The following is a 24,031-nucleotide window of genomic DNA, read 5'->3' as shown; positions in this document are numbered from 1 at the left end:
AAATATCCCCATTAGAAATTTAGACAGTTGCAAGAGTAACAGGGTTTGTTTCAGCATACATTTTCAGAAGGACATGAGGTCTGACACTGAAATGTATGTCATCATTTACTGATGGAAATCCTCAGATCATCGCAGTGATTTACCACAGAAATACAAATCATGTGTGGAACAGACCAAAAATATGAGCAATAAACCTGGACATTCTGAAACAATCCAGCCAGTTGACAGATATGCTCAGAACCCCTTAGTGCAATGACTATGGACCATGTCTGACAAAGTGGGGGGAGAAAGTCATGAACATAGGGACATATCTGAAATACTTGAGTAGATAAGCTGAGGCAGTGGGTGCAGTAACACTGTCTGTTCTAACATATATTGACTGAAATAGCACAACTCCAAGACTCAGTTGCTTCTAAGCCACGGCGGTTCAGCGGTAGCATTGTTGCCTCACAGCAAGAGGTTATCCTGTTCAGTTCTCAGCTGGAGTGCCTTCTGTGTGGAGTCTGCATGTCCTCCCCATGGTTGTGTGGCCTCCAAAAGACATGCGTGAATGGGCATTCCTTCGCTGAAGGTTGGGCGTCGGGCTGGCAACTCAGTACCATAAAAATTGACTGCCAATCATTAGCAGACTGGAGTTCCGCTGTGGTGACCATTAACCGGGAAAAAAGCTGAAAAGACAAATAAAAACAAGTTAGTGACTTAAATCCTCACATCATCCCATTGATTTGTCACAAATACAAACAGTTATGGGGACCGAAACAAAGATATGAGCCAGACAATTGGACATCTTATGAATATCTGGACATAACATGACATTAGGGAAAACACACTGAGCTGCTAAGTATGGCACCAAGCACCATCCAAACTACAGTCATCCTGACACAACACTACCTCAAATCAGCTATGGGGAATTACACATGCATTTGCAAATATATCAGGCATTACAGGGATGTAACAGTGGTGAAAAACAGACACCAGTGTGAAAGTGCATACCCACACCCAATTACACCACTGTCACAGTGGCATAACTGTAAGCCAAATGAACACTAGTGTATAAAGACTGTGTGAATAAAATATTATCTTTGTCACTCACACACTACCCTACATATACTGGCCCAATTTACAGTGTAGTACAAATCCTGAGGTGGTACGGGACATGTCTCAGTCTGCCCCTACAAACATATGTATAAATTAGTACTAGGCTAACTGCCCTTGTGAGACATTTTAAGCCTTGCCAGTTACCCCCTGTGAGAATCAAACCCTGCACCTTGTGTCTGAACTGTAACCACCTTACCCATTATGCCAACCTCCTATGCCAATAGACCACCAGAAACTGGAGCAGCATGCACAGTCAGATAGGAAAGGAGCCATGAAACTTACATCTACCCCCCCTCCCTGCGCAGCCCAACTAACATCTACACACTACACTGCTACACAATCCTGACAGTCTGTTAAAAATCACCAGACGTACACAGACCTCTCAACTGTACAGATTTCCACAGAATATCCAGGCTTTGTCCATATAAATATATATATATATATATATATATATATATATATATATATATATATATATATATATATATATATATATATATATATAGCCTCTACCTCATGACATGTCTGGCATTCTGCTACATCACTGGGATGATATCAGGAATGAAGACACTAAATAATGATATACCATACCTATCAACCTCTTACTGCATGGCATCTGGACAAAGCCTGACATAATTGGGGGACAGAGGCCCAAAAACAAGGGCATATTTGAAATATTGCTTTTAGAAACTGAGAAAGTTGCTGGTGTTACAAGGTTTTTTGTAACATATCTTTTCGGAGGGATATGAAGTCAGAAACACAAATGCATGTTAGCATTTACCGACTGCAATCTCCAGAGTATGCTACTCATTTGCCAAGGACAAAAACTGTCTGAGGAACAGACCAGAATATGAGCCACACATCTAGACATTCAGCGAAACTCTGTACAGTTGAAAGGTATGTTCTGTAGGAGTTGCCTCTGTGCTATACAGGTGAACAGCAATAATGTGTACATAGGTGCATTGTGTGCTAGGTGAAGACCCATCACCTGCTAACACTACTCATGTATCCCAGAGGTGTATATTAGGTTTACTATCATTAAATTGAATCGCAGGCTATCGATAATTGAATGTTCTAAATGCCCTGTTTGTCAACCTGTAATGTCAAATACTGTTTTTCCGAATGTAATAATAGCGAATGCAAGTGCACATTCAAACAAAGTAATTTCGACATTATGAAAATGATGAAACTGCATGTTGTATATCTGCTGACGTGGTCATTCATTAAAATAGTGGTTATGTGCTCTAGTACTATTCGAATGAATACAACACAAAACCAAGACTGAAAGAAGAGGTGTTACACTCGTAACCATGCAGTGTGTATCAGAGGTAAAAGAAAGTGGCATATTCCCTAACTTGCTATAGAAATCTGCTATGAAACAGTTTAATGATTCCTAACTGAAACTGCAACAGTTTGTACCATGAAATATAACACTGGCGACTTGCAGTTCTTAAACATGATTACAAGAGATAATGATTGCCACCCAAAATTTTATTTTCAGTGTGCAATGTTGGATAATTTGTTTGCCATATGAGGTGCATGTACACGTGAACTAATGTGTTATGCAGTACTTGTTAGTAATTGTCTGACAAAAGATATCCCTTAATATAAGTAGCCACACAGTCGCTAATTACAGTAAGCAATGTAGGTGTTTTTTTGGCAGGTCAGTGACATATCTGGTGAGATTTATGGTCCAGGAAGAATAAATGGTGTATACAATACTGTCAGTTCACAAAAAGGAAGAAAAATGTTGCTACTTGAAGGCTATGTGCATTATTCAGAGAAGCAGGTGTTAAAGGAAGTATTGGTTGTTGTTGTGTCTTGCGGCTTATCCCAGTTAGGGGTCACCACAGCGGAACTCCTGTCCGCTAATGTTTGGTAGTGGATTTTTACGTGCAGAGTTACCAGCCCTGATGCACAACCTTCAACGAAGGCACGCCCATTCACGCATGCCTCCACACAGAAGATGCTGTAGCTAAAAATCGAATGTGACAACGTCTTGCTGTGAGACGACAATGCTACCGCAGCACCACTACCTTGGGTAAAGTATTGTTCTTTAAAGCAAAAAGGAGAAGAGTAAGTGCAGATGTATTACTGAGGGAGGGAGTGAAGGTGAAATATTGCATAAAACCACTTCTCACTTTCATGCACCTGACCCTGTTAAACCGGAGTCTATTAGGGTGAAAGAAACAATAAAAAGAAGAGCAAAACAGAGTATAGATGACCCTTGCGGGGTTGTTTTTGAAGTTCTTGCTACCACATCAACTGATGTCACTGCTGATCTACCGAATACCACAGCATCAAAACAAATAGTTGTTAGAACAAGAAATAAAGGGAAAGCAGCAGCATTCAAGGATTTTACAAATTTAAGAGATCTGTCTGCTGACATGTTACCCATAAAAGGTGGTAATTTTGTAATTAAACATGACAGGGATGAGGGACAAATTCACCAAATTGTTGTCATTACAACTATCAATAACCTTAAGTTAATGTGTATCGCTGACTTTATCATGGTTGATGGAACCTTTCCAATTACAATGTCTGACTGTAAATAAATATACAGTATACATTGCCCTTTGGCAGATGGCGAACATTGAAAGATTATTCCAGTGGTGTATGCATTACTTTCTACAAAAAGTGAAATATGCTATGACTACTTCTGGAGGAATGTATTACATCTGTGTGATGAATATAGTGTTACATTAGCACCAAAAATGATATTGAGCTACTTTGAGAGAGGAGCCGTGAATGCCATTACATGACAGTTTCGAAACTCAGCAGCCAAAGGATGCTGGTTTCATTTTTGCCAAATTATATGGCGACAGATACAGAAACTAGACTTGGCTGCTGAGTTTGGACAGAATAGGTCATTCTCCATCCTTTGTAAAGAGATACCTGCCTTAGCTTTCCTAAAGGCAGAGGATGGTTTACCAACATTTCATAGCATTGAGTGTGACATGCCTGAAATTGCTCATCCTTTATGTGCATTTTTCAAAGAAAATTACCTGCTAGTTAAACCTATGAGGTATGGAATGCGGGGATGCACATCAGAAAGGATTCCACCACTTTTTGACTTAGTATTCTGGAGTCATTATGATACTTGTATAGAAAGTTTTCCCTAGATCTCAGAATGCTGTGGAAGGATGGCATTGCTGTCTTCACAGTCTTCTAGGTAGAAAGAAATTGCACATTTATGATATATTTCATGCAATTCAGTTGGAACAGAATCATGTTGAGAACTTGGTTTCACGACTGTTACTCTGTGAACCTCCATCACCAAAACGGAGACGTTTACAAAAAAAGGAAAATGCATTTAGAAAGCTGTTGACTAAAAGGGACACATGCACATGTAGAGGATTCATGGAAATGGTAGCAAAACACTTTTCTTTTTAATTACTGTTGGCAAAATGGTAACTGGGATACTTGCAGTAAAATGATGTCTTACACTGGTGAATTTATCACATTGTATTATGTTTCACATGGTATGCCTCACAGTAAAACATGGAATTCACTAACTATCTTAGGAATCACGTGTTTCATCAGAAAATTCATCTCGGAGTGCAACTGTTAAACTCGTAACAAATGCTACACTATTCAGACTCATTATATCATGTAATTACGGTAACTGTGCCTGCAAAACTTCGTGAGACTAACACGTATGGTAACTGTGCTCAGATGTACGTTCACATTTTTAAACAGAGAAAGATGCATTAAAAGCATTTTTTCAGTAGGACAACATGAGAATATGCTCCGATATCGAAAATGTTGATTTTGACATTTTCGAGTACATCATTCGTAATTTTATGCATTCAATATTTTTAGAATCGACAGTCTTATTCGACATTACTGTCTTTCGCATTTAGTACATTCATTCAAATGATAGTAAACTGTATATTAGTAGTAACATTAAGTGGAAAGGGCTGCACTGCATGATGCTGAGGGGCTGTCCAGAGTGTGTATGTTGTGGTTTGACCATGTGTTGTGAATGTCACCAGTTGGCTATTGTGAGGACTGTGTAATGCCTTTGTGCCACGTCACCTGTATGTGTCTGTGTGTGTGTCCATGTATGCATGTGTGTGTGTGTGTGTGTGTGTGTGTGTACATATACCAGAAAACCTTATAGTACAGGTATTAATTTACATATGTTGTATTCCCCTTACAGGTGGACATGGTGGCCCTGGTTCCTGCCACTCAGAATCTGATGTCAGTGTCTCTGCAGACTCAGACCATGATGATGGTCCTTGTGAGACACAGGTGGGGTTGTCGGGCTGAATCTGTGCCATTAGTTGGCATACCACAGTCATCCACAATGTCCCTGCACACAGTCATAATTACCACGCATACCTCGTCTCCAGCAGCCACATATAATGGACAGTTGGCATGTGAGGTCCCACACAGGTGGGTGGACAGGGGTGCTCGAAGGAGGACTGATGCCTGTCAAGCCGCTGTCACAAGTGCCACAGCAGGTGTCACCAGACACATGTTTCAGGCTGTCATTGATGCACAGGCATGTAGTGAATACGACACCAGACAAATACTCAGGAAATTGGATACAACTCTTCATGACTTATGTTGCAACAAACGTGATCTTTTTGAGGCCACACATCAAAATAATGAGGTCATGAATAGATGGTAGGCTGAGACCTTGGCAATCCTTGACATGAAATGTCTGTGCTGCTGCAGCATGTGGTGATAGATGGGCGTTGGCCACATGGACATAGATCAGCACCAGCATCAGCTGGGAGTCTACGTGGCCATGCACATTTACACTCCAATATTGGCAGTCCCACCAGCAGTACCAAAGAGCGGGTGCTGTCCACACCACAATGGAGCAGGCCATAGGCTAATAGTGTGATGACTGTTCCAGTGGCCGGTCCTGTCAGGGACACAGATCCAGCAGACAGCAGTCACCATCAGGGAGTAGTACTGCATCTGGCCTTGGGCCTGGTGGTGCCAGTGAGACCTCTGACAGGACCAGTTCACACGTCTGTGGTCAGAGATAGTGAACTGTACACCCTGCCATGTACAGTCCTCAGCTGTCCAACATACCCCTGGGTAGGGCAGCCACATGGCATGACTGTGTGCATACAAACACACACACAAACACACACACACACACACACACACACACACACACACACACACACACACACACACACACACACACACACACACACACATCACCATCACAGCCAGGTCACTTCCAGATATACACACACACACACCACCTCTGCATGGCCCATTCATAGAACACCCCTCCAAACACACACACATGATTTTAACTGCATGGCCCAGCCTAGCCTCTGGCAAACCCACACAACACCATGCACATATGATGACACCTGTGCTACATCCCTGTCATCCATACCACCGAGGCAGGGACATGCTAATATGGTTCTGATGCACAGGGTGACTTAAGTACAGTTTAACTATGTAATGCTGTGTAAGGTGCTGTCAGCTGGCATTTGTAATGGGTACACTTCAGAGTGTGTGTACCTTTTCAGCTATGATGCATTATTGGTGTTAGTAATGCTGGCTGAATGTAGTCTCACATGCTGTATTCTGTTTGTGTTCTAGTTGTCTGTGTGTCAGCAGGATGCAGCCCTGCAGACATTGCTAATGAGGGGTTTGGCAGAGTGGTAACACATTAATCTTGTCAGAGCTGGGGTACAGCAGTGTATGTACACATTTACCAGGTCTGTGTAACAGTTATTGCATGTGCCACAGAGCTTATAGGGTTGAGGGTGTATACAGGTCAATCTACAGTGGTTGACATCAGCAGCCCTTGTAAAGTGGACAATGGTAAGTGTAGTGGGTGGATCACACCTCACATTGGTAAAACCCACACTCCCAGAAGATATTGTGTTGACCAAACACACAGAGAATACTGTTCCTACACATGCAGTCACACATGCACACTCACACACACACACACACACACACACACACACACACACACACACACACACACACACACACACACACACACACACACACACACACACACACAGGATCACAGTTTTCAATGTTGAGTTTGGAACCTCTACCCATCTAGTTAATGGTAGTACAGTGTTATGCGGTTATCGCATGTGGCATGGAACTAATAGTGTGATGACTGTTCCAAGGTACCTGTAAAGTGAATGACATCATGTGCCCTTGTGTGGTATGGAAATCGATGGTGTACTGGGTGTGGAAGGACTCATTAGACTGTCACCTACAAGTCTACACACAATTGCCAGTACTGACATTAGCAGCCCTGCCTATCATGTAATTCATTCCATACTGCTACATAGCTGTTGCACATGGCACGGGGCTTATAGGGCTGAACAGTGTCCATAAATATCTCTACAGTGGATGTGAACAGTGGCCTTTGTCAAGTGGACATTGGGACATGTACTAGGAGCACCATGGCCTAAAATTGTAAACCACAGCCACCCAATGGTATAGTTCTCACTCAAACACACACACACACACACACACACACACACACACACACACACACACACACACACACACACATACACACACACGCACATTTGCCAGGATTGAGATTAGAATCCCTACCTATCTAGTTACTACTTCTACAGTGTTATGTATTTATCACATGCACCACAAAGTTTACAGGGTGAAGAGTGTCCCAAGGTAATCCCAAGGTGAACAACATCACCAGGCCTTGTAAAGTATGGCAATGGGTGATTTACTGGGTGATATTCTACCCAATATCTCTGAACCTACAGTTATACATACTTACACACAAAAACACTCATACACACATTTGCCAGGACTGAGATTAGCAGCCATGCCTATCTTGTTAGTCAGTCCATACTGTTACATAGTTCCTGCATGTGGCACAGAGCTTATTGGGCTGAAGAGTGTCAACAGATACCTCTATGGTTGATGAAGACAGTGGGTCTTGTAAAGTGGATCTTGGGACGTGTACTGGGAGTACCACTGCCTAAAAATGTAAAACCCATCCCACCAACAGATATAGTTCTCTGTCAAACACATACACAGGATACATTTTTGCACACACACACATTTGCCAGGACTGAGATTAGAACTCCTACCTATCTAGTTATTACTAATATAGTGTTATGCATTGATCACACTCGCCACAAAGCTTATAGTGTGAAGAGTATCCCACATTTCTTCTAAGGTGAACAACATCACCAGCCCTTGTAAAGTATGGCAATGGGCAGTGTCCTGGGAGAGTGAGGCCTCAAAATGCTGTATCCTACAAATATGCACACTTACAAACACACACTCACACATTTGTCAGGACTCAAATTAGAGCCCCTACCTATGTAGTCATTGGTACTATAGTGTTATGCAGTTATCACACACACCACAGAGCTTATAGGGTGAAGGGTGTCCCAAGGGACCGATATAGTGAATAACATCACCAGTATGGCAATGGTAGGTGTACTGGGTGAGAAGTGCCTCAAGTTACTTTTACCCACATGTTTACACACTCACAAACACTTTTATATACACTAATGCACACACACACACATTTGCTAGTACTAAGATCCATAGGTTCATAGGCAAATGGCCATGAAGCCTTTACAAGCCTAGCCCATGGGATTACCCTGGCATCATGTCACCTGAAAATAGTCCCCAGTGTGTCTAATGAGTATAGCCACTGGAGTGTTTCCTGGGGTGGGATTTCTACTCCCCATTCACTCATCTAGATTTCCCTTGAAGAGGGCCAGTGAGGTGCTTTGCTTGACATGTATGTGAAGTCTATTCCATAGCACGAGCAGTCTCTGGGTTATTAACCTGTCCCTCCAGCATGTTCTGTCGATTGTGGAAATGGGGTTGAGGTCTCTGGGGCATATGGTGTGGATGGATTGGGTTCTTTAGATGTAGCACTCCTGACAGAGCTGGTTCAGACATGGCTTTGTAAGTCAGGCAGAGATTGCCTCTAAGTAGCCAACATGAGACAGAGAATAGTTGGAGTTATTGGAGTCTGTCCATATATGATAAGTGTTTAAGGCTTAGGATCATCTTTGTGAGGTACTTTTGCAGCCTCTCCAGTTATTGCAGGTGTCCTGTGAGGTACATGCCAAATGGGCCATTGTACTCGTTGATTGGCCTAATGAGGGGAGAGTAAAGGGAGACAATGACCTCTTACTTCCTGGATGCAACACCCTTAGTACTCAGATGTGCCACATAGAAGGACTTTCTGAACACAGTGGCACTGTGATGGTCAACAGAGAGCTTGCTGTCAACCTGTGTGTTCCAGTTCTCTTATAATGACTTCAGTGTTCAGTGGACTACCATCAATGTGGTGATTCATGGGAACAATGTTGTTCCTAAAGGGGATGTCAGCACATTTTTTGGCATTGAGCTAAAGTCCAGGGTTCTGACACCAGTCTTAGGTCTCAGTGAGGCCCTTCTGCAGGATGTCAACATCATGCAGTGAGGTAATAATAGCACCCACCTTACAGTTGTCTGCGAACATTGTCAGATAGAGTCCCTTCGTGTTGGCTGGATTTCAGAGGCATAGATCCTGAACATGAGGGGAACCAGGACCAAACCTTGTGGGACTCCATTCTTGACTAGTCAGCAGTCTGATATGGAGTCCGCTGCTTTCACACCATGGGTTTTATCTGTAAGCCAGTTTGCAAGCCACCTAGTAATATAAGGGTTTAAGCCTAGCTGAGTGTGTTTCTCTATGACTTCTGAGTGGGAAATGGTATCCAAGAATTAGAAGGGCTGCCTATCTTGTCATTTATTCCATACTGTTACATAGTTATTGCATGTGGCACAGAGCTTTTAGGGCTGCAGAGTGTCTACAGCTACTTATACAGTAGAAGACAACAGTGGGCCTTGTAAACTTGACATTGGGAAGTGCACTGGGATAGACCACAGCAAAAACTTGCAAATCCCACCCCCAATGGATATGGTTCTCACATAAACACACCCCTACACAGGACAGTGTTCTTACACACACATGCACGTGTACACACACACACACACACACACACACACACACACACACACACACACACACACACACACACACACACACGCACACACATTTGCCAGGACTGAGATTAGAACCCTTACCTATCTAGGTACTGCTAATACAGTGTTATGCATTTATCGCACACACCACAGAGCTTACAGGGTGAAGGGTGCCCCAAGGTACTTCTAAGGTAAGGAACATCACCAGCCCTTGTAAAGTATGGCAATAGGTGATGTACTGGATGAGAGAGGTCACCAAATACTTTAACTGACACATATACACACTTACACAAACAAACACATTCACACACATTTGCTAGGACTGAGATTAAAATCCCTGCCTAACTAGTTAATTGCATTACAGTGTTACACAATTATTGCAGGTACCACAGAATTTGTAAAGAAATGGGCTGTCCAAAGGCACTTCTAAGGTGAGTGACATCAGCAGGTCTGGTTAAGTAGGGCAATGGTAAGTGCACTGGCTCAAAATATTTAACCTACAAATACACACACTTTTTAATTTCTCAGGACTGAGATTAGAACCTCTACATCACTAATTATTTGTATTATTGTGTTATACAATTATTGCATGTGCCACAGAGCTTGTAGGGCTGTAGGTGCCCAAAGATACTTCTAAGGTGACTAACATCAGCAGGACTGCTAAAGTAGGGCAATGGGAAGTGTACTGGGTGTGAACGGGCTCAAATTCTTAAACCTACAGAGACACACAGTTTTATATTTGCTAGGACTGAGATTAGAACCCCTACCTATTTAGTTATTTGCATTGGGAAGTGTACTCTGTATGAAAAGGCTCAAAATCTTTAACCTACAGACACATATATATACACTTTTACATTTGTTGGGACTGAGATTAGAACCCCTATTTAGTTAATTGCATGACAGTGTTACGCAGTTATCACATGTGCTGTAGAGCTTATAGGACTAAAGTCACTCCAAACGTAATTCTAAGGTGAATGACATAAGCAGATCTTGTAAACTAGGGCAAAGGGAAGTGTACAGGGTGGGTAAGGCATCATAATACTTAGACCTACAGACATACACACACAAAAAAGTAGGTGATATGCTATTCCAACCCCCACCTCAACACCATCAGACAATGAATCTCATCTTCATGTTGACACATGCCAGTCGGTACAACTGGTATGCAACTGTCTGCAGCAGGACATCAATCTATGCCATTCAGGGTATCCCTGTGTATGACTCACTCTGTGTGTGTATCTACCTGTGTGTCTCACTCTATCACTGTCTGTCCCTCTCTTCCCCATGTCTATGTGCATGTATGCTTGACATATTGTAATATTTTGCCCATATATATGTGTGTGTATCGCATGCATCAGATGCAGATATACCACATATGTGCCACCTAGATCTGGCTGTGGGTAATCCTGTCTGATGGGTGTGTGTGGAGACAGTTAGGTTTACATAGCTGTGTGCATGCAAAGACATTTGCGCAATACACAGATATATAGTCTGATGTGGTTTCAGACATGGGCTTCACTTTTCTAAGTGTAGGAGCATGCTCAGTATGAACTTCTATAGTAAGTTTGGGAATCCATTCCAAGGATAGTTGTACTCCAGTCCGAGGTGTTGTGTGCTACAGTCATACCTTGCAACCTGTTTGTGCAAGCTATCTAAAGATAGGCTGCCAATATGGGGAAACAATGGGCCAAACATAGGGGGGAACTGTAACTATTGCTCTTATTTATGTATGATTTGCTTGAGTTACAGGGTTTGTTTTAGCAGACATTTCATGACACATGTGATGTTTGATACTGTACGGTATTGTGTCATTACCTACTGACAGATATAATCTGACAATCACAGTTATTTACCAAAGAAATACAAGATGGATGATGCACAGACCTAGATTATGAGGTAAAGGCTAGACATTCTTGCACAATCCAGCCAGTTGGGAGGTGTGGCTGCAGCTGATTGACTGACAAAGCTGTGTAAAAGGTCCAGCATCTTGGTGATATTCTGGCTAGGGATCTCCTGGTTGTGCAGTATTCTTCTTAAATGAAATGTCATATCCTGGTGCGGTCATACCTGTCAACTGTACAGATTCACACAGATTCTCCAGACACATGACCCATATATCTTGTCGGTTTCCCTTAACATTGTGGTTTTCTAGAACATTTTTTGCAAATCGCTCAGGTTTGCAGTCAGGGAATAATGACAGAACCTTAGAATTTCAGACTTCACACTCTTCATGACATCCATGCTACTATGCATCCCCTCTGTTATTCTATCAACTTTCTAACGTTATGAGAGCAATATTTCAAATGTGTCCCTATAGTTGGGACTTTATCCCCACCATTATGTATGGCTTTGTCCAGATTTCTTCCTCTATGAGGTTGAGATGTATCCAACTATTATTTAGCGGCATGGCCTTGCATTTGCATTTTGTTGACTGTGTTATGTTGGTAGTATGGACCCCATGACATTCCCCACAAAGGCACTATGGGTGAGGCATGGGCCTTTGCCAGAGGCCTGTAGGTCATGTGAGACTGATGCAGGCCATCTATAGCAAGGCAGTGCATTCTGTCACTCATATGTTCCCAGGCTTCCAGGCAGTGGACCCCCCCTGGAGTGACAATGGTAAGTGGCAGAATGCACTGCTGTGCTACTAGGCACCATACCTCTCTACATGTGTGAGCCAGACATCTGGACAAAGCCGTGAGTAATTGGTTGACAAAGGCCTAAATATATGGACCATTGTAACTATTGGCCATACAAACCTGTAAGGGTGATACAATAACAGATTGTGCATTAGCATGCATTTTTCTATATCGTATAAAGTCTGAGAGACTACACTCCATCATTATTTTCTGACTTTATACTTTTGTGGTTTGCCAACGATTTGCCAGACAACCACTATTTCAGAATAAAGACTCCACAAATATGATGCAAACCTGTGTACATTCTGCAAAGGGTCTATACAGTTGGGAGGTATGGTAGGCACTATGTAGGTTACTCCAACCTGTGTACTGTTCATATGTGCGGCCACCTATACATGACCTGTCCAGCTTCCTGGCAGCAATGGATATTGACAACTGGACAGTGGGTACAACTCTCACCGTAGGTGTAACTGACATGCAAAATAGTTGCCATTGCATTTCATGGAACATGGCCCATTCTACCACAGTACTGTACAAAGCCCACTAGGACACAACAGCCATGAAAAGTTGCTGGCAACATCCTGACAGTATTCCCCACACATATGCATAGCTCATTGACCCCTGCATATTGTGGACATGCAACAAGTTATGTTGATTGGTAAAGCCCTGGCAATGTGTGCTGTGCTACTATTACCTTACACACTTACATGTTACTGCATTTATATGGGAATATGGATGTGGGAGGGTACACCTGCCAACAGTACACATTTGCACACCGTGTGCTGATATTGGCTTTACATTTGGTTCCATTTAGCATAGTATTGTGCCCTGTTTTGGAGAATAGAGGCATATCACTAGAGACCACAGATTAGATTGTAATGCCATACAATTCAGTTTCAGACTTCTTACCCTGCAGAGCTTTCTGCAAATGCAAATCCTGTTGTGATATCACTGTGTAAGTCTGTAGGGGGGTATTCTATCATTTTAGCTATCTGTGGGCCTTTGCCAGACATTACTTCATGGTTTTCTATGGCTGACTTGCTGTGTGAGTCTGAGGGGTGATTATGGGATACCCACAGTGACATCCATGCTTGTGACCTATGCCCCCTTAGTTGGCCCCCACATATACTGCAGTGGTATTCATCACCTTAAATGATACTGCATAGTGTGGGGAAGCCAGTATTGTGTATACATTTCCTGGTGTCTCACATAGCTGTTAGTTGTCTGCTGCTATCCCAGTAGGACACCCCATTCCCTTGCATACATGCAGCATTATCATAGATTTGCTACCAAAACATACTAATCCATTCATTTATTGTTAAGAAGACTGACTTACCTTGTGCCTGCGGCAGTTGTGAGGCTGGTGCTTGAGGGCTGCCCATGTTGGATGCACACTGTACACAGCCTCTACATGGTAAGTTACAGGTAATGTGATGTGTCTGTCATCCATTTTACTGTGTGTGCAAGTCAGAGAGAGGTGTCAGTCCCTGGGTCCCTACAGTGTCAGTGTGTGTGCTATGCATTGTCTCTTTGTCATGGTCTGGGCATACTGGGCATGCCTCCATCTGCCTACAGGAACAGGCTCAAGGGCATCCTCCTCCGCGTCCCTCTGTGCCTGTGGAGACCTTGGCAATGATGCGGGGCTGTGTGGCCCTTCCCTGTGCTGTTCCTGCTGCAGCTGTTTCCACAGGATTATATTGTGTAGCATGGCACATACTATGAACATGTGTGCACATGTGGCTGGAGAGTACTGCAAGGCTCCACCAGATATGTCAAGGCAGTGGAACCATGACTTGAGCATCCCAAACACATGCTCTATAATGATCCTGGTTTGTGTGTGTGCCTCATTATGGCATTCTTGAGTGGGTTTGTGTACATTTTTGATGGGTATCATCATCCAAGGATCTAGTGCATAGCCAGCATCCCCCATCAGGTGGCCATATGGGATGTCACCACTGGCAAATGCCTCGTACAGCTGTGATGAATGCCAGATGTGGGAGTCATGATAGCTTCCAGGGCTGCCCAGCACACACATTCATGATAATGCCCTGGGCATTGCACATGAACTGGTAGTTGATGGACAGGAGGCCTTTGCAGTTTATGTAGACCCTACCCTGTTCACTGGGTGGTGCTTTGATGTGGATGTGCATGCAGTCTATTGCACCCAGTACCTCTGGGTATTTTGCTACACAGTGGAAGAGACGTATATTGCTGGTCTTCTCCTCACGGATGTTGGGGAAGTAAATGTGCTCACCAGCATGTGGCAGGATGGCATCCAGGAATTGGTGGAGTACCATGGATGAGGATGCCTGTGAGACCCCCATGATATCCCCAGAAGGTTTTTGGAAAGTACCTGTAGCTAGTATTCTTAAGGCTACATGTACCTTAGTATCCACTGGGATTGGTTCCTCTCTATTGGCTATGGGTCTCAGTTGAGGCCTGCACAGCTCAATGATTTGCTGAAGTATGTCTCTGTCCACCCTGTAGCACTCTACTATCTTAAGATCATGTAGCCCCTGGTAAGATACCCTGGGTCGGAACACTTTCCTCCTCCTCCTCCTCCTAGGTCTGTGGCAGTTGCCAGCATTATCCTCATCACCACCCTCAACCTCTAGCACATACTGATAGATCAAAGCAATGGCAGCCCCTAACATACTTTTGATTAAAATTCCCCCACATGTATACACCAATGGTACAGAGTTTTTGCGAAAAACTAGATTGTAAGTTGTTTGCATAGTTTATACTGTTGTGCTGCAGATTCTGCCTGCATGATTGGCTGACTGTAATGCATTCCACCTGCCAGCTATGTTATTTGTACTTGATTACTTTTAATCTGCTATTTCCTTTTTTTTTTTCTTTTTTGCCCTTCCCATTTCCACACTTTTTAAGTCCTGAGGTGTGCCGCACAAACCTGGTGCCCAAATGTAAACAGTCCTGCTATTTCCGGGGTTTTTTTTTTTTTTGTTGTTTGTTTTAGACCCAGTGCACACAGTGTAAACCAAATTTAGCTAAGGTAAACAACAAGAAATGGCCCTCCTCTGGACATGAACACATTCTTCATTTCATGCATTTAGTCAATACAGCCTGAGACACACACCCTTGATTAGCTGTGCTTAGCTAAGCTCATCTGGGAGCTGTGAAGCTCCAATGTGCTTACACTAAGCATGACACACCCCCTTTCATGTCTGCTGCTCCTCCTGCTTACACCACTGCCTTATAGCTCCTACACAGTTAAGTGCAGTTTGGCATTTGTCTTCTTTCTGTGATTCAGTAAATTTCCCTCATTAGCATACCCCACTGCCTTAGTCCCTAGTTGCAGCACTACACCAGAGACTTTCCCCTAAGCAATCATTGATCCCTGCTATTGTTTTGATTCTGCATGCCATGGACTATAATGGAAAAATGCAGATTTCACTTAGAATTCACTTTTCAAATGTTTTTTTTTTTTTATTTTCGGCACGATCCCATTTGTACTCCACTGCCCTTATGCTTATTCGTCCGAGATCGGCCAAAAACTAAACTTTGATTTTTATAATTTTGCAACAGGTTTCTGTGCCAATGGCCATATATTTGGCAATTGGCTTGTCCAAGGATTAGAATACATGCTTTAGTTTGAGCTGTCATGCCTGTGTTTTGATTTTTGCAGAAATGTATTTGGCTAGTAGCCGAACACATTTCTGCATGCTACACTATTCTGCCATGGATGCCTGCCTGCCTGCTTACTAGATCGCTAATTGACCTCACTTGCATGGTTTTCAACAGCAAATTAGGTCATTAGCATAATCCATTCATGTCCATAGCAGAATAGTGCTAGCAGGCTTGTGCACGTCCCCAGGGTTGTTTACTGGATCGCTCGGCGGCCATATTCCATGCAGGAATGGCTACACCATTCCTGCATGAAAAAAAAAAACATGTATTGAATCCCAGGGACTGTCAAATCACTAAAGAATTTAATGAATGACCAGCCACAATGTAAGATAATTAAAATATTTAACAATGAGCACAATGATTAAAAAATGTAAAACAATAATTTCAGTAAACAGACAGAATTCAGTCACCAGGAAAATGAAACTAATGCTGAAGGACAGAAATCCAACCTTTAGAAAATTTCTGACTATTTAGCTATAATTTCCTATCTAACTAAAGAACACTGTCCCTGATCTAAACTAAATATTACACCAGAACAAAGGTAGGCTTACAGTTCTTAATGAGTCCTTTGGGTATCAACTATTCCACTGCTCAGTACAACTGTGAACTCAATTGATCTGAACTCAGAAAAACAACTATTTAAACTGTCTTCAGATGGCTCTTTTATAAGCTAGGTTAACTGTCTCAGCTGTTCCAGTTCTTATTTTCATTTCATTCTTTGAAAATCAACAAACAGTTGTTTATTAATATGCTATCCTGTCTTTCAGTCTCTGACAGTAAACACAGAGCAACTGAAAACATTCAAGTGACATATGTAGATAAGCTGACTCTTGAGATGGTCTGTTTAGAATCTCCTCCATAAACATGCACAGTTGAAAATGTAAAATAACACTGTTCAACTCTTTAAATCCTCCTGTGCAGAGAGTTGATCAACATACAAGAACTTATTTACATTGCCATAGCTAGTCATGCTGGCACATAATACACAGATTAATCTGAAATTATGTACAAAACTTCAGCCAGACATGCTAGCATAGATGACAGTGTCTAATTTCTTCTCAAGTGGCTTTTTAAAATTATAATAAAATGAAATAGTTTTACAAGGCTCCTGCTTAACCTTGACAAGCAATAGATGTGGAAAAGTAAAACAGGCAAAACATTTCTGACTTGTTTAAACAGCTACTTCTCTACAAGCAGGACCACTGAAACACACAAATATTCTAATAGTAAGCAGAGTGACATTACAAACAAATAAAAAAAGAGCAAAGTGACATGATATAGAAGTTGAAAGAGAAAAGAGGAAAGAGAAGACAGTTTTAGACTCAAGCTTACTTTCCATTTTAATATAGTGAAAACTTGGACAATTGAATGGAAAATGAGAAACTCATCCCTAGTTTGGCACCCTTGTCTCTAATGGACAGAGGTAATCTGTAAATGGTTCATCTCCAAGAACCATGCTTACAGTTATCAAGGGTATCAGAACTTGTCAGAGACTTAGGATGCATGACTAGGTTTAAAAAGGCCTTTGTGGTCGTCAGCCTAGTGAACATCTATGAATCTATGAACCTATGAACCTATGAAAAGGAAAAAAATGTAGCAGAAGTTGCAAACAATTTTCATTTTACAGCCCTTTCTAGCACAATAAATACATTGAACATTAACCATTGTCACTGTGTATTCAATAACTTATATGCAACCAAAACATTTAACTTGTTTGTAAAGTATTTCAGTCAAACCATAAGAAGCTGTGTTTAACACCAGACTGAAACTTTATTCCCATTTGTTGCTGGATAACATTCACCCAACCACCCATGTTGGCCACCCTCAACAACAGCAGGGTGGTGTATACAGTACCTTCTTGGCTTGGCCATGAATAATAATTTTACCTGACAAAATTCTTCAACACTTGGAGGAGTACAAAATTATCAATAGCTTGGAAAAGCCAGGAGGGGTTTGGGGGGGGGGGGGTCAAAATAAGGCTAACAAAAAGGGCCCTCACTCAACTGCTGAATTTGCATCTACTGTGTATGTATCCAAACTTGAGTTATGGAAAGTGAGCTGCACTTAACAGCACTGATCACCTGTGCAATCAGACTGTTGCTTTTCATGCTGTGAAATTAAGGTTGGCCATGCCCTATCATGATGTTCAGCCTGATCTCAAAGTGACAATTGAATTTGTTTTTACAAATATTCCATTGTCACCCTATGGTCCTTTGTATCACAAAAGACGCAGACATCATTAACCATTGCAACCATTTATTCAACAGCTTATATACAACCAAGACCATTAACTTGTTTGTAATGCATTACATTAAACCATAATTCACTGTACTGAACACCCAAACTGAAACTTTATTCCATTAGGTGGCAGTTGGCATACACCTACCCATGCTGGCCACTTCCTCCCAACAACAACCGAGTGGAGTACACAGTGCCTCCTCAGTTCAGCCATGAAGTATTACTTTTCCTGACCAAATTCTCCAGTCCTTGGAGGAGAACAAAATTAGCAGTGGTTTGGAAAGCAGAGGAAATGAAAGGGTGGAGGATGAAGCCACCAAAAGCTGACCTCACCCACCAGCATGCTTTGCATGCTGCTACCTATTCCCATTTCCTTCCTAGGAATACTAATTTTCTCCTTTTTTTAAATTATAAATATTTAGGGCATTTATTTAAATTCATAATAAACAAATGACATCCCAAATTATTCAAGTTATTGCCATCCAGGTGACAGAAATTTGGATCAGGTCTAGTTAAGTCAGGGTGTTCAATTACTAAGAAACCGGTTTGTCCTGCTGCTCTAGATATCCAATAATTCAGAAACTGTTGAGCAATTTCAATGGTGGCAGACTTCTAGGCACCCTTCAAAATGAATCTAGGCATGATGGCTATCCAAACTATTTGTATAGCTGAGAACTTTTGATATAAGATAGCCGAAAATGCCAAAATCTTACACAGCAAGGTACATTTTGGAATATTGTCCTCAAAATGAATTATTAAGGCATCTCACACTCTGGTGTAAACAAAAAGTTTCTCAACAGAGGGTAACAGCTGAAGCTGTGATAAACCTGGGTACCCTTGCAAGACTACTGCCAAATGGGCAGGATCAGTGCCAAAATTCATTCTATTTGGTCTGGCGTTTGCTCTGTAAACTGCTCTGCAGATAAAGGAGTGGTCTGTGATCAAAAGAAGGTATGTATCTTAGGGAAACTAATAAATAAAAATCTCTAATGCAACTCAAAAAAAGTGTCTAACTTTTATCTGCCAGTGTACTTTACTGACTACACAGACTGACATTCCCTGGCTAGATATGATGCTCAACCTATCCTAAAGGAGTGAGGAATATAACCTTTGTAGGTAATGACCTTACAGGCCATTGATTTCTTGAGCAAAGTGTTAACATCTGAGGGAGTTAGAGACAGAACATTTTGCTGTCTGAAGACTAAGCCTTTGTAGAAACCTTACCTAGTAGATGCTGAAGTGTGCTATCCCAGTGTGCTGGACACGATGCCAACATTTTAACATGTTACAGATAAACTTGATCTCCTGTTTCCTGTTGGTTAGCTTTGGATTTCTTTAACCAATCTAATACTGCCAAGAGTGTGTTATTATAACATCAGCCCACCAAAGAGACTGCAGTAATACACTAAATCTAAACCCCTGGCACAACAGCATGTGAATAGTATTGCCCATATTACTATAGAGTAAAATCTCTGACTGCTACCATTACCATGTTTAATACTACAGGAAGCAAGTGAGCCCCAATGGGCCATTACAAAACTTTATTCTCAACTGCATGTGGCTCTGTCATTTCCATGATTTGGTAGCCTCTCAATGATGAGCCAAATAGGGAAGACCAAAGTATCTTGTCAGTCATCCAAAAGCTATAATTTGAATGCACAGGGTACTGTGGGAATCCTGTAGTCTGCATCTGTGCAGAAAATAGTGAAATAAGAACTGCAGGCATCCTATATCCATCTTTAGCTGACAACTGCAAGTAAAAAGCTTCGAGTTTGGACACTAGTATTTACCTCCCAGGAGTTGTACATAAGGGTCACCATCGATGTTCTCCAAGTACAGAGCTGTTGTGGGTAACTGCTGTTCCTTTGGAGCTAATAAATAGAATCTGTAAAACTGGTGATGTGATAAGCTGTCAGCTGTAGTATTCTGAACACCAAGGCACATGTTTCAGAGAAAAAGTTTAATTGGTTTCCAAACTTAAAAGTGCAAGCAATCTCAAAACAGACTAGACTCTGTTTGACCAAGATGTTCTCTTCTGGATAACCTACACAACAGCTTGGTTGCCTGAAATTAAGATTAACTTTGTGTTTCGAAACTAATCTTGCCAAATCAATACAACAGCCCAGATAGGAAGAATTTCTAAAAATGTAGTGTCTTTCTTAACTGCTTCTGACCAGGAAGAGGCACAGTGTTTTTACTGCTTTATTAACCTTGAGTATTGATCTTCTGGTTCCTGGGTCTGGATTTATTACAACTATTACATTTGTGCCTGGAGTTATCCAACTTGCAACTGGCAACTTTGCTGAACTCTACTGTGCTTTGTTGTGCTTCCTGGTGGTCTGGCCCTTAAGCTTTTTGTTGATTGTGTGGGTTGTTTCAGCTTAGGATCCATGTTTGGTTTTTCTTCCCATTCTAATTTAGTCAATGAAATCAAACATCTAGGCAAGGCAAGCACATTTTCAAAACATCTATTACTTATCAAGATATATAACTGAAACATTTATGTTCCCCAAGATGCAGTTGATTATATTAAACTGGGGTGTGGAGGGGTGAGAATCCCTGCATAGTGGACTGATCACCTTCTCCTTACTTCCATAAAAAAATCATTTTCTGTTTCCCCTGGAAATTTCATTCATACAATTAATTTTCATGGAATTATGCTCCTCAAAGCATGATTTAAAGAGCTATGTTTTTTGATATCATCCTAGAGGAAAATATTTGGAAAGCTAAGGAAAGATTGAAAGCCCAGGGAGATGGATAACAAAAGTCAATGACCTGTAGCAGGTAACATACACAATTAGGGATCATGTGCAGGAATTCAGGTGAGCGATTTGTCGAAAAGGTACATGCTGCTGTAATTAAACTTAACAGAATAGAGCTGACATGGTGTTACAAGTTGCATGCAATCAGGGTAGAGTGAATTGTGAAGTATAGTCTATATAAAAAAAATTAAATTTGATTATGGTTTATGTATGTGATTGATTTGGGAATTGTAATACACGATACGGAAAAACAAATACACATTTTTGAATGGGCTTGAAATTGTATTTTAAGTTAATTGATGATAATTAATTTATTGATCAGCTGACTTAGAAAATTGTTATTTAATGATGAAGGGATGACTTTTGCAAGCATTCATTCCTTGAAAAAGGCTGGCAGTGGCCGGGTGAAAGCGCTTGGTTTTACGTGTTTGGTGTACATGGTGTATTAAAATTAAGCATTTTTACTTCCAGTTTGGCTCTGGGTCCTGTGGATTTTGGATTTATTCATTTTATTAGTTTTGGTCGATTGATTTGCTTCTTGAATTGTGAAGTACATAATGCCATTTTGCATGATGGGAAGGGAACATCCCATTCTGCTGCTGGTATGAATGGGGTAAATGAATCACTAAAATTAAAAGAAATTCTGTGTTTACTTGGAGTATATCAGGCATTCTTTAAATAAGGAAGCCAGTATAGAGAAAAGCCAAGGGGATATGTTCAGGTGTTCGAAAGACACCATTCATTATTTTGCTATGGTGATCCTAAAATGAAGGGCACTGCATTTTAACATACCTCATTTTGCTGACACTTAAACTGTAATGAATCTTTAACTAAAATGGAAAGGCTGTATTGCACTGATTGTGAAGTAATCGATCACTGCTGTCAGGTGGGGTGTATGGCCTGGCTAATACGATTAAAATAAATAGCAGGTTTTGTTCTCTTTTGCTAATTTCTATTTTCTCCAGGTTTGTGTGACTCAAATGTAATATGTTTAGAGACTGAGACTGTAGGGCAAAGCCTACTACATGGACAACTAAAACAAAGAGATCAAGACTGCAAGTGTAGTACAATTTTGTAGTTGTAATAGCCAACAAATACAAGCTGGTTGTGAATGCATTGAGCCAAGACAGGATTAATCTAACTAACTTTATTTTTTAAAATGCACTATTCTTATGTCTATCCACAGTTCTCAATCATATAAAACCTCCCAACAACCTTATTTTTCTGCCTAGAGACTGCCTAGCTTAAAGAAAACGTCATAGTTTTATTTAAATCTGCACATTACTCAAATATATCATTCTAACCTTGCTCAGCCGTAATTTTGCAACTCATTGTTTTAAGAGCTATGCTATATTGCTTCTATATTAGTCTTTTTTTATTAAATTAGACACTGTGTCAGTAAAGTATATGGAAGTCCTATTAATGCCCACTTCTTAAATAATCATGTTTGCTTGCAATTGTGTATTTCCCTCCTCTTTTCATAAATGCAAAGAAATCTCATCATGAACAGCTTCAGCAGCTCCAGAATAGAATGGCACTTCTTTCTGCTGCTTGGCAAGCTGTAAAACAATGTACAAATGCTATGCCCCTTCACTTTTATAGCTTACTTATTGTCCAATATAATGGTATCCTTATACAGTATAGCTTTCCAAAAAAAAAAAAAAAAACATACAATGCACTATGCTAGCATCATTAACAACTTAGTGCGCAACTGTTTGCAGTTTGTGGCAACATTTCCAATATCAAGAGTAAATCAGAGCAAAGGACTTTATAGCTTAATAAAAAAAAGAAACAGGTCCAATTGATCTGCTTTTGTACGACAAGGGACATCTTATGTTTCATATTCTAATTTCTGTTTCTATATCCAGTTTGGAACCAGAAATTAATTCTGAATTGCATTGTTGTATTAAAGGACACCATGAATTGCAGGGTAATGCTGACATCTCTAACCAGGTGGTTACCAGTGGCAACACAATGTAATTATGTTACTTGGCATGTACAACCAGCAAAACATTAATAAGATCTTTGCTTTTAAATAACAGCAAGCCATGACAGCAGTTAGATAAACCAGAGTACTGAGCACTGGATGTTACTCGATACAGACTTGTTCAGTATGGTGTATAATGCCTGCACTCATTTCATTTATTAGGTTTGTAGCACTATATTATGCAACAGTCCTACCTGCTAAATGAGTCATGATATGCCTAAAAATTGCACTTCTGACATTTCCAGTAAACAACTTTCCCTTGTCCTGCCACCAGTCAGTGTAACTGCAAACTGAATAAAAATAAAATAAAAATAGCCCAAACAGCAGTAAACTATAGAAAAATAAAATAAAAAATACAGTAAATGTCATGCACCACCAAAAAAAAATAAGTTCCTTAAAACTAATAAAGCTGATAATGCACACAATGCATAAAACACACACACACACACACACACACACACACACACACACACACACACACACACACACACACACACACACACACACACACACATTGCACATTTGGATAATCAGATGCATGGTTTAGCAATGGAACTGGGTATAGAAAACATAACTAACCATAAGGGATTACCCTCTTTGTTTTGGATATTGCTAATGCATGGCGTCTGCCGCAACCACATCCATTTTAAAACTTTACACAGGTTTGGGACACTGCTTTGCTCGGACCA

This window comes from Protopterus annectens, chromosome 1.part2, assembly GCF_019279795.1.
Source record: "Protopterus annectens isolate FY-2018-M chromosome 1.part2, PAN1.0, whole genome shotgun sequence".
Lineage (NCBI taxonomy): Eukaryota > Metazoa > Chordata > Ceratodontiformes > Protopteridae > Protopterus > Protopterus annectens.
This window is presented reverse-complemented; position numbering follows the sequence as displayed.